Source organism: Pteronotus mesoamericanus, unplaced genomic scaffold (genome assembly GCF_021234165.1).
Source record: "Pteronotus mesoamericanus isolate MK-2021 breed Mesoamerican mustached bat unplaced genomic scaffold, CSHL_Meso_final scaffold_507, whole genome shotgun sequence".
NCBI lineage: Eukaryota > Metazoa > Chordata > Mammalia > Chiroptera > Mormoopidae > Pteronotus > Pteronotus mesoamericanus.
The window spans coordinates 7,806,030-7,818,992 of NW_026555319.1; positions in this window are offsets into that span (position 1 = coordinate 7,806,030).

Below are 12,963 nucleotides of genomic sequence, written 5' to 3' on the forward strand. Positions count from 1 at the left end.
GCCGCAGGGGCAGCATCCAGGCGCAGCTCAGCCAGCTGGCCGGGTACTCACCCGGGACGCTCACAGGCGGTCGCAGCTCACGCGGCGCCGGCTCCCTTCTCGCAGCTTTGCGGCCAGGAGGGTGGCAGCTGAGGGGGAAGGAGACAGCCAGGAGTCACAGGCCTGAGGGTGTTCTCGCCTCGGGTGCGGGGACAAGCCCTGGCCCATGTGTGGACTCGGGCTGCTTCTAGCACAAGCATCCTCTGGGCTTCCCTATTCATGCCGACCCCAGCCGGCGCCCCTGGTCATGTGCAGGTGACACCTCGCCTAAGGAAACGACTCAGGGACACCAGGCTTGCGGAGCAGCACGGGCCTTTGAAGGAGACAGGTGAGTGCTCATGCCCACCTAGGCCAGGCCTGTCTACCACTCCCCTACCCCACCCCGAGCCTGGAAACCATTTCTTAAATTTTAAAACGCGGCGCCTAAGCCGGGAGAGTTGATGAGAGGCCGCCTTATTATCACAGGAATCGGGGGCCCTCCTGGCAGAATCGTAACAAGATCCTTCACGCAGGGAACTCATCACCCTGGAAAGTTTTGAGGGTAGAGGGGGCAGAGACATGGCCACAGCCAGCCCAGCCCGGGTCCCCGCAGGGACCCAAATAAGAGACCAAATCTTCTCGGCAGAGCCCTGGCAGATCGGCCTGACTGCACCTGCCAGGGCCGGGTCTGTGCCTGGCGCATAGTAGGTGCTCAGTGAACCGTCCCTGCAGGAAGTCACATCCAAGGACTTCACGTCCACTTCCCTCACCCCTGCTGTCCCAGGAGGCCATCGGCTCCATCTGAGCAGCTGGGTCGCGAGCAGCTGGACAGACATTTCCCAGAGCGGAAACCTACAGAATTGGTTCTCACGTGGCAGGCACTTCCGGAGTTGACGGCAGCACACGACCAAAGCCACGAACCTAATTGCCACCTCTTCTAACTACTCTCAGGGGCTGTACCGGGACGAGCTGGCCTGGTTTCCTTACTGGTACCCCCAAAGGAACACACGCTGGCCCCTCTCCACGCACTTGCCCCAGGCCTTCCTTCCGCGAAGAATGGCAGCCCTTCCCTGCTCTAGGCGTCCTGCTGGTCCTTCAAAGCTCAGCGCAGGTGTCTCCTGCCCAGGGACACTTCCCTTAAAGAGGAAGGACCCCCCACTCTGGCTAGGGACAGTCGACTGTTGACATGTCTACATTCTCTGCTCCGGGCTAAGACACACCTGGGTAACCTCAGGCAAATCACTGACCTTGCGGAGGCCTGATCTTTTGAAAGCCTCACCAGAGCTGCTGCCGCCAGCACACCGAGCGAACATAAAGCGCAGTGTGCGTACTCGGCAAGCCCTTGGTCGCTGGGAGTTGTTTTTACTGAAGACGAACCCCATTTTCTGCACCTCTCTCCACCCCCAACACGCACACACTCCTCTGAACACGGGGGTTGCTCAGCTGGCTTCCTTGGTGAACGGCTGGTGATACAAACAGAAGAGGGCGAACAGTGCATCTTGTCTCTATTAAGCACCTACTGTGTACAAGAACTGAACTTCAGCGGGAAATGAGGAAGGAGAAATGGGCTGCGTGTTGTGTGCGTGAGGGAGCCAAGAGCTGCCAGCTCCAGGGAACAGGGCCTCCTTCCCCAGACTCTGCACCTTCCCCAGACTCTGCACCTTCCCCAAGGCCGCATCCTCACCTGCAAAAGCGGCCGGGGCTGCGTGAGCATTGGGTAAAAGAATCTGAATAAAATGCTAGTGCAGAGGAAGAGCTACAAAATGTTAGCCTTCGTCAACAACTGTTGCTAGGGGTACCAGCCCCTGGAGGAGCGTTGTTAGAACCTTGGGGAACAAAGTGATGAAGTGCTACCTGGGCCTGGGCCTTCCTTCTGCCCTGAAAGAGGAAAGGGCCGGCGCTGGGAAGAACTGTCCTAGTTAGCAACGCGCTCAGCCGCAGGGAAGCACCGGGTGGGTCCCGCCAGGAGCGCCTGAACCGCGGTTCCCTGTCCCCGCCTGCCACGGCCAGAGCCGGCCAATGCTGGTCACACACGTGGCTTCCCGTGCTTCCCGAGAGCCAAGGAAGCCGGGGGGGGGGGGGGGGGGGTGCACGGCAAACAGAGGAGCCGGGTTTACCATGACTGCTCAGAGTGGTCGCATCATTCACACCCCGGGGCTGGGCTCTCCCCAGGACTAGATGCTGCCCCCTTCATCCCCTTAAAGAAAAAGGCGTCATTAAGAGCACGTTGGTGGGGGGACACTGTGGCGCCCACCATGATCTCCTTCCCTGGGGTCACATGCTGGGAGGAAAGAGCAAGAGACCTGGGCAGAGAGGGTCCCATCCCCAACACCCCCAGGAGCTGCAGGTCAGTCAAGGCCTCGGGTGGAGCCTGGGAGCTGCCTCCTGTGTGCCCAGCGTTGGGCCTGGCCCTGGGGGAGGCACAGGGGACACAGGCCCTCGCCCTAAAAGGACAATGTTGTCAAGCCATAGATTTAAGACACACACACACACACACACACACAGAGCGTCTAAAGGGTGGACAGCATGAGCAGGTCCCACTGCCCCGAAGAGCACAGAGCTCGAGGGGCGGCCAGGTGGGAGGGCCGGGCCCCCGGGGGAGGGGCGGAGCCTGAGCAGGGGCAGAGAGGAGGTGGCGCTCTCTGCCACCCCGAGTACACTTCCATTAAATGTCAGGGTCCCCACGGAGTGAGGGAACCGGGACAGGACTCCCAGTCCCTGTCCTCCGTGAGCTCACCGTCCCTCGTCCCCAGCCGATTTCCATACCGCAGCCCGTGACCACAGCGGCCATACACGGGGAGTGTTTGCTGCCCCAAGCACCGGCACAGGCATGTTCACATCCGATGGGCAGAGCAGCCCTGCCGCGGGCACCATCGCAACCCACATTTCACCGATGAGAAAACTGGGGCACGAGGAGGTGAAGTACCTCGAGAAGCCATGGGATGGCGACGGTGCACCCCAGCAGCGCGCGAACATCAGCTTGCCATCCAGCGCCACAAGGATTCTCTGTGACCCTAAGCTAGTCCCCTCCCCTCCCTGGGCCTCAGCTCTCCCACCTGTAAAAGGGCGCATAGAGCTCTGCGAGATGCACGGTTCTAAGCCTGTGGTTCCCAAACATTGCTGCACATCGGAAACACCTGGGGACCTTCTCAAACTCCTGGTACCTTGGGCAGATCACAGGCCACTTAAGTCAGAAAGCCGAGAGCAGGCGGCAGGCGTCCATGGTTTCTTTCGTTGCTTCTTTTGTTTTCGGTAAAGTCTCCAGGAGACTCCAACACACAGCAACGCTGGGGGACCACTGGTCTCAGGATCCCCGTTTCCTGGCCTCCTGCGGAACAATGAGGATGGTCTGGTATAGAGAGAAAAGGGGGGTCCCTAATAAAATTAAATTAAATATCCAGACGAGGCACATCCATAGTGACAGAAAGCAGATTAGTGGTGGCGAGGGGCCGGGGGAGGGGAGGGTGGGATCACTTTTCGTGGGGGATAGAAACTGGGCAGCGCAGTGGCTGCTCGGCGTTGTCAACGTACTACATGTGCTGAACTGCACACTTTAAAAGTGTTAAATGATAGGTTTTACGTATTTTTTTTTACCACAACAAAAATATTAACAAGCTAGAAATCCATAAACAGAACACAAGTAATTCAATTAAAAACAAGATGTGTCAAGCCCTGACCGGTGTGGCTCAGTGGCTTGGGCGTGGTCCCCCAAACCGAAAAGTCGGGGCACATGCCTGGGTTGCAAGCCAGGTCCCCAGATGGGGGCGTGTGACAGGCAACCAACTGAAGTTTCTCTTACACATCGATGTTTAGCTCCCTCTCTTTCTCCCTCCCTTTCCCTTTCTCTAAAAATAAATAAAATCTTTAAAAAATAAAAAAATAAGGCATGCCCCCTGGAAGGTCAGAATGTGGTCAAGCAAGGAGACGCAAGGGTCAGAGCGTGGCTTCCGGTGGCAGACCTGAGTTCGTTCAACCTGCTAACTGGGTGCTGTGCACCCCTGAGCAAGGGCCTGACCTCTCTGTTCCTGTCTCGTTCTTTCTAAAACAGAAGAAAACTAAGAATTCAGTGAGTTATTCTGAGGCTCAAACAGAAAATGCAACACACTGTTAGTGGAAGTTATTATTACTCTGAGCCACCGAAAAGCATCGCGGGGTTTTACGAGACCAAGGAGGCTGGGGCCCAGAGGGTAAGCGGACTTGCTCACAGTCACCCGGAGGAGTAGAGTCCCAGCAGCAGCAGGAGCACCTGGGTTGGGGCCTAGTCACCTGCCTCCCCCAGCGGGGCCGGGGCCCTGACTCACCTGGACCCGGGCGCGGGGCGGGGTTCCCGCGCTCTCCTGGCGCTGCAGGCGGCCCACACCCGCCACCCGCCTTTCATCTCCCTCCCTGTGGCTCCGGGCACTGCTTTCCCAATTGCCCGGGTGACGCCAAGGCCCAGGCACCCGGCTTCCGCGGGGTGCGGGGCGGGCGGGCGCGGCCGCCGCCAGGTGGGGCCGCAGCCAGGTGAGGCCGCTTTGCCGGAGGCCCGCCCGCCGCGCCGCTTCGCCTCCTTCCGGTCTGTGGCGACACCTGCTGGCCGTCCGCGGAAGGACACAACCTCTGCACCTACTACTTAGTTCAATCCTGTAAATTAATTCCTACGCACCATAGAAACGGGGTAAAAGTAATCCAGGCAGTGCAAACAGCTTGTGCCAAGGCCCTGAGGAAGAAAGGAGCCTGGCTATTTGTTATGTGACAAAGACCAGGAGCTGGAACATAGTGAGTGTGGGACGAAGTAGGAAGAGACCAGACAGACTGCGCTCTCACTGTTGTCTTGGGAGCATTGACACCTGGAGGGGAAAGACAATGCCCTGAGTCACAGAGTGCGGCAGAGACAGCCGAGTGTAGTGGGCTCCCAGCCCAGAGCCCTATCCACCACTCCATGCCAGTCGCGACTGCTGTTGGTGTCCAAGAATCCACTCATCCAAAAAACATCCCTTGAGCAGCTATTATGTGCCAAGGACTGTGCTGAGCATTAAGGGCATAATGAATGATAAGTGAGACACATACCTTGAGGTGTTCCTAATCTAGTGAAGGTATCTAACCAGAATAGAAGATTAGAGAAGTCTCCCCTTTCCCTGCAAGAGGCGACACCAAAGGAATGAATCTCTAATGGTGGAAATCTGGGACACATAGAGGCCAGGAGAGGAGCGACTTCAGCACTCTTCAAAGCATATCATAGGAAGAAATTATTTTAATTAATCTTTACCTCTGTACTCTGACCCGGCTCCCAAGTCCTCGACTGATTAAAACCAAAGAAGGTTTATAAATCACCGTCCCCATTCCAGCACCGCAGTTTGGGGCTGGGACACCCAAAGGAAAGGGCCACCCTTGAGCAGCTCACAGAAGGGGCAGGGGATATTTAAACAAGTAGGTTCAAGTTGACGTGATAACATCCTGCCATGGAGGTCACTTCCAGTCCCGAGGAAGAGGAGAACCCTTGAGAGAGGCGCACGATGGGAACCACAAGTATGCGTCTGAATCTCTAGTCCAGTGGTTCTCAAAGTTGGTCCGGAAGCAGCAGGGCTTTTATCACATGGGAATGTGTTAGAAATGCAAATTCTGAAAGTGAAACTCCAGTGTGGGGCCCAGCGATCTGTGTTTTAACACCCACCTCCCAGGCGAGTCTGGTGCTCACTGAGGATTCAGAACCTCCAGCCAAGGTGGAGGAGCCAAAAGCCTTGGGTGCTTGTTTTAAAAAAAAAAAAAAAAAAAAACAAATTTTAAAAAACCCTGTTTTTAACAAGTACCCAAGCGATTTTTCTATGATCCGAGTGTCTGGAAATGGTTCTTTTAGCTGGAATCAGTGATTTTTCTTTTCACCCACCTTTTATATTTCCTTTTTTTAAATTTTGTCTCAGAATTCTTGTCTTGTCTTAATCCTGTGAGTGTATTTGTTCTCATACAGTGTCAGGACCTCACCAGAAAAGCAAAGCTCAAATGTGGTCGATTAGGGATATAGCGACCAGTCACCTGTTTGCCAGGGACATGTCTGGTTTTAGCACGGGAAGTCCAGGGCCCAGGAAATCTTTCAGTCTTGGACAGTTGGTCACCCGAGGTGGCCATTTATTTGTGTGCTTTACTGTGATAAACAACGTGAAATGCTGAGAGCTTCAAGTTATCATTTCTACAACCTTTTTTTATGCCAGTGCTAATCCCAACCTGGACTTTGTCATCTGTTGTCTTCATGATTTCGTGTTTCTGACCCACTTTAATGAACAAAGCACAAAGGCGAAACACCACACATTTCATTTTTAGGGCCGTTGGACCGATAAATATCATTGAAACTTAACTGTATAAAGTCAGAAGCAAACATCCTCTGATGCAGCAACTCTGTCCTCGGGAAGAACTTTTAGAGAAATTAGATACAAGAAAGTTCACGGCCACCCTGGTTGGCATAGTCTCGAAATGTACAGCCTGGCTGATCAGCAGGAGTGGAGAACTGTCACATCGCAGTGTTTTCAAACGCGGCAGTGAAAAGGGATGAACCAAAGCTGCACGTGTCAGCAACAGAGATAACGTTCTCTTCCCTGTGTTCTTTTACCCATTTACAGAGATTTCTATAAACACGTTCTCTGCGCCAGGTACCATTCTGAGTGCTTTATACACATCGACTCAGTCAATCCTTCTAACAAGCCTCTGAGAAAGGGACTACTCTTGTCCCCATTTTATAGGTGAGAGAACCGAGGCACAGAGAGGCTGAGCAACTTGCCCATGCTCACCCAGCTTGTAAGCGGCAGCGTCAGGGTTCAAACTCGTGCAGTCAGGCTCCAGAGCCTGGCTTCTTCACCACTATACAGCACTGGAAAGACCCCATGGGAATGTATGGAAACTAGTTCCCATATCATGTCTATTGATAATATGTGGTGGGAGGTGAGAATGCTTCTCAGCAGGGAAGCATTCCATGGAAGCATCCATGGGAAAGTATGTGCCCCACCGCAAACCCCTAGGATGGCCCCCAGCCCGTGAAAGCACTTGGGAGCCCATCCCTGGATTAATGAATGAATCCAAAAATATTTGGGTACAACCTCATGTTCCATAGCTTTTTCACATGGCCAGCATCTAGCCCAGAAGTCAGCACGCAGTAGGACTAAGAGATGGAGGGGTGGAGAGGGAGGAGCAGTACTGGCTCCCAGTAGGCCCTCAGGAAATGACCGATCAATTAATGACCGGCTGGTGGTGTCTCTCCTGCTTCCTGTCACTCCGTGCCGATTCTCCCTCTGGACGGCGAGCTCCAAGGGGGCAGGGAACCCCGCCCCCAGCCCCGCGCCTGGCACACAGTAGGGGCTCGGTCAAAGCTAAGAACCCGTGACCATGCAGAGTGGGGCCCGAAGTACATGCATGACCTGAGCCGGGCAAGTCCTAGGAGCTTGGGTAGGGTGACCCCAAGGGCCAGCACCCCGGCTACAGCGGGCAGCTCAGGATGTCGCCCAGCCGTGCCCAGGTGAGGGGCGGCAGGGCCCACCCCAGGGGGCGCAGGGGCCTGGCTGGAGCCTAGGGCCAGGCAGGGCCCTGGAGGAAGACTGCCGGCTGTCGGCTGGGGGTCTGTGGCCCAGGCGGCCCCCTCTCCACCAGGAAAGAGCACCCTGGCCCCGAGGGATAGGCTCATGAAAGAAAAACATGACAGGCTCCCCCCAGAAGGCCCCCTCCGCCCCCCACAAAGCCTCCCTGTCCACCCTCACACCCAGGAAGAGCCTCCTTCTGCCCGAGCGCCCCCAATCCCACCCAAGAGGCAGTATTAACAACCCAGCCTTTCTTCTCCCAGTTGGCCCGGGCCTACCCACCCCTCCCCAAACTCAGTCCCTTCCAGCCCTTTCGCTTCCTCCCCTCCGGGAGGGGAGACGCCCATCATTAATTTTTGTAAAGGTCCACGAAGCCTCTAATTGTGGGGCTCTATGTAGTCCATTAGATCTGGGCTGTGAATTGCGCGGTTCCAATCTTCCGTATTCTTACTTTTCATACAGCTCTCAAGTACTGAGAGAGGCATGTTAAAATCTTCCACTGTAATTGTGGACTGGGGCCATGTTAAGTGCATACAAGTTTAAAATTATTAGAGCTTCCTGTAAATTAAGTCTTCTGACACTGTGTTGGTAACCTCTAGTTCTGACAGGGCTCTTTGCCAGAAAGTCTTTTTGGGCAGATAGGGATATGGCCCTGCCCGCTTGCGTCGGCAATGGTCTGACTTGCATTTCTGTATCCTTGTATTTCTAATCTTCCTGCATGCTTACGGTTTTAGCTGCCTTTTATATACAGTGGGTAGCTGGTTATTATTTTTATTTCTGGGCTTAATTCGGTAAGACAATGTTTCTTTTCTTAATTGGTATTACCGATAGAGTTTGATTTACTGTGGTTGCTGATCTTTTTAGATCTGTATCTAATGTCTTACTTTTTTTCACTATGTATTTTGCTTTTTCTCCACGGGTCTTCTTTCCTTCCTTTTCGGCCTTATACTGGACAGGCTGGGTTTTCTTTATTTCCCCCTTTTACTTTTCAGGGGTTGGAAGCTATACATTCTGTCTGATAATTTCACTTATATTTTTGACTCGTCCCCTTGGTTTCAAGCTAATTGTGGGTGAATGAGTTAACCAATGTTTATACCTCCCTCTCCAACAATATGGAGACTTAGAACACTTTTGTCCAGGTTATCCTGTGACAATATTTAGTTCCACAGCATTTTATATTCTCAAAAAAAAAAAAAAAAAAAACCACTGTTTTTTCAAAAAAATACAATTAGTGCATTTCCATTTACCAACTTCTTTGCCAACTTCTTTGTGCAATTTCTTCCCACAGCCTGGGCCTCTCCCGCCTTTGGTTTCCTTCTTGCGAAAGGAGGTGCGTAAGTGGCCGCTTCAACATGTCTGTTGGTGAGAGAAGCTTTTCCTTCACTTATTTGAAATTGTGTATTTCCATGCTCCTTCCTCACCGGTCGTTTGGCTGGGTATAGAGCCCTGGGCTGTCAGGCACGATGGTCCCAGCACTTCGAAGACGGTGACATTCACATTCTGCGTTGCGCTCGAGGAGTGCGACATCAGGCCCTTGTTGGTCATCAGTCTTTCAATTGATTATGATCTTTTCAAGTGTCTGCCATTCTTTCTTAGGTCCTGTGCCACAGATATATTATGACATGGATTTACTTTCCTTATCCTACCTAAGGGTGGTTGTCTGTTTTTAACCTGAGGATTCATGTCTTTCATCCATTATGAAAACCACTCTTTGATTGATGGCTCCGTCCAATGTTCTTTACTCTCTCCTGCTAAAATTCCTATTATACTCCTGTCGGACCGTCTCATTTTAATGTCAAGGCCTCTTTTTTATATTTTCTGTCTCTCGGTCTTTTGGGGTGTCATTCTGAATACTTCCTCACATTGTCTTCTAGTTCTTTGTCATGTCCTGTTTACTCTGAGGTTATCGTCATTAACTTTGTTGTTTAATCTTGTTTCATGCCTTAACTTTTAATTAAAAAGCTCATATATTATTATAGCAGAACTTTGTTTTTAATACTTAGCTTTTGTTACTATAAGACACCTAGTTACACTTGAGTTTCAGATAAATAATGAATACTTTTTGAGTATAAGAATGTCCCAAATATGGCATAAGCTATACACACACTGAGAATCATTTGTTGGTTATCTGAAATTCAAATTTAACTGGATTCCCTGTGTTTTTATTTGCTAAATATGGCAACCTTAGAGCAAAGGCACCTGCAGCAGCAAGGGACAGAAGGAGGTGGCAGAGGCGAAGCTCGAACATGGCCTCGGCTTGCGGGGGAGGCGGGCACAGCGGTCACGTCATCGGTAAGGACAGTGGGTCCTACGATGTGGCCTGGAAGTGCTGACCCAGGGAAGGTGGCCAAGGGCCTGGAGTCCACCCCCTGCCTCTGTCCTTGTAAAGGGACAGTCAGGTGATACACACAGACAGTGGCCACAGGAGGGAAGGGGAGGTGCCTGAAAAATCCCTTTGGTGAAGGGGGACCACTGCCATCCCAGAGACTGGCACCGTCAGGCTCTGGCACAGAACAGGGTCCCCAAGAACGAGGTGTGTCCCGCTGCACACGCACGTCACACACACACACTCTGAGCCCCATCTGTCTTCTCCAAACTAAACAGGAGCTTCCCAGATCAGCAGGGGCAGGACACATTTTGTTTATAATCAGGAAATGCATTACCTTCCAAAATGAAAAATGAAAAAAAAACAAACAAGCAAAAACAAAACAAAACAAAACAAAACAAAAAACCACGCAAAAAACCCTGCCCCCACACTCTACAGAATTTACAGATTTTTAAATTCAGTTCTTTATTACAAAAAACTCCAAGCATCCAAAAAAGAGAGAGGAGAGCACAGTAGACCTCCGTGCACTTGTCACTCAGGCCCAGCGAGAGCAGCGCCGGGCCAACCTGGCGGCCCCCGCGCCCGCGCCTTGCTGTACGCACTCAGACGGCGTATTGTTTCATCCAACTTTCCAACTTTTAAGGGGTTTGCACACCCGCCAGGCACTCTCTGAGAGGTGGGTATTACAATCCCATTTTACACATGTGGAAACTGAGGCTCAGAAAAGGGAGGTCCTTGTCCAAAGCGACGGAGGTGTGCAGTGGGACGGGCACCAAGCTGTCAGGACCCCCGGCCCTAGGGCGCCCCTCTGCCCGCGAGGCCCCTGGCCAAGCCACGGGCGCCCAGAGCTGAGCCCCCGCCCCCAGCCCTCCTTCTCTCCCCAGGGCAGGGCTCCAGACAGGCAGACTTTGATCTCTGCCAGGGCCGAATTCCAGATGGAGGCCTCCCCAGCCCCCTCGGGCCGCACGATTGATGGGGTGTTAATGATGTCAGGGTTTACAGACAAACTCCGGGCCTGCTCCGGGCGGAGGGCCGACCATCAGCGGTGATGGGAACCAGACACCTTGGCCCCCTCGGCTCCCAGAGAAGGCGCGGAGCGCGCGGAGGCCTGGGGCTTCCCACGCAGGAGCAGGTAGTCCAGGCCCCTCGAGGCCCTCCAGGTGCTGGGGTGTCCTAGAGCTCTCCACCGAGGACCCGGTGGGAAGGGCCCCTGACAATGACTTTGCTCCCTCTCTCCCTTGAGGCCTCAGCTTGCTCACCGATAAGGAAGGAGTTGGGATTAGCTCAGGGGTCAGCTAAGCTTCCCCGGAAAGGACCAGATAGCCAGTGCTTCAGGCTTTGCGAACCCCATGGTCTCTATTTCAACTACCAGCCTCTGCCATTACGTTACAGTGTGAAAGCCGCCATAGACCAGATCTCATTGGGTGGACGTGGTTGTGTTCCAATAAAACTTTATTTACAAAAACAGGTGGTGGGCCGGGTTAGCCTCCTGCTGCAGTTTGTGGAGCCCTGGGCCAGCCACTAAAGGCTCTTTGAACTGTGAGAAAGGCACCGGTCAGAGATCGGGGCTCACACACGTGTGGGGGCCAGGCAGACAACAGGAATGAACAAGGCAACAGCCCTCACGAGGCATCAGGGAGCAGCGAGGACTGCAGCCAACTGGAGAACCTATGCCTTGACTGAAAGCAGATGGGGCGGGGTGGTCTCTACTTGTGCCAGCCGATTGCAGCCAGATGGAAAAAAAGACCAACTGGCTCCCAGGTAGAAATGACCTCTGCTTTTTAAAAAATGGGCACTACCCAGCTTTGAAATGTTGGCTGCTAACTCCAGCTTTGTGTGGCCCAAATCCCACCACACATGGCTGCAGGTCACACGAGGCCCGAGGGCCACCCATGGGCAAACTCTGCCTTCCATTCAGAGTGCCCCTGCATTACAGACACGGCGTTAGAAATTTCTAGGAGCGCAGAGATTATTCGGAAGCTCACCCCAAGTGGGCTGGGTTTTTCTTCCACATTTGGAAGTCCAGAGGCTGGTGGGAGGGTCCTGAATGTTGTTGAAGGAAGGTCTAGCCAGGAATAAGCCTCCTGGCGGGCTTCTCTGCCTGGGGCTTGGGAAGGAAGGAAGGAAGAATGTTCCTCCAGCCACCTGACCTAAGTCCGCAAATGGCCAACCCGCTCAGGCCCCTGGGGGCTTGTCCCTCTGAGCTGACTCCTGGGAAAGGCCCACACTGCCCTTGTAAATCACCTTCTTCCGGGCCGAGGCCAGGGTCCCAGCCTGTCAGCGAGCGTTCTGCTGCCAACTGTCTCTAAGGCAACATCCAACCAAGATGCGAAGTCCCGGAAATGGCTGCAAGGGGCAGGGGCAGAGTGGGCAGATGTGTGGGGTGAGCCCAGGATGGAGATGTTTATTTTTATTTGGGGGCACTGTAGGCCTGGGAGCCATTAAAAAATGCCTATTAATCTTCCTGCTGATCTCAGGGGACAAAATTAGAGCCAGAAATGAGTCTATAAGGACGGGAAGATATTTAAAAGCTCTGCCCATGCAAACCCAGTGAGGAGAAAGGGACGCCTTCCATCACTGCCCCGCCTGAGTTATCCACTGTGTCCTGTTTTCAAATCTTTGGAAATCAGGCTTACTGAGGTGCAATTTGTTTTCAAACAAAGGCATCCATTCTGGTGCAGCCATGGTGGAGAACAGTGTGGCCATCCCTCAGAAGAACTAAAACTAGAACTACCATAGGTCTAGCAGTTCCACTTCTGGGTATCTACCCAAAGGAGTTGAAAGCAGCGTCTTGAAGAGATGATGATGTGTCCACGTTCGTAACAGCATCTTTCCTAATAACCAAAAGTCGGAAGCAAGTCGAATGTCCCTGAATGGATGAAAAAAATGCCATCTCTCCCAGCAATGGGATTAGTCAGCCACGTTACCACATGGGTGAGCCTTGAGGACATGATGCTTCATGAAAAAAGCCAGGCAGGAAAGGACAAATACTGCCTGATCCCACTTATAGGAGGTACCTGGAGTCATCCAATTCATAAAGACAGGAAGTGGAAGAAGAGTGGTTGTCGGGGGAGAGGG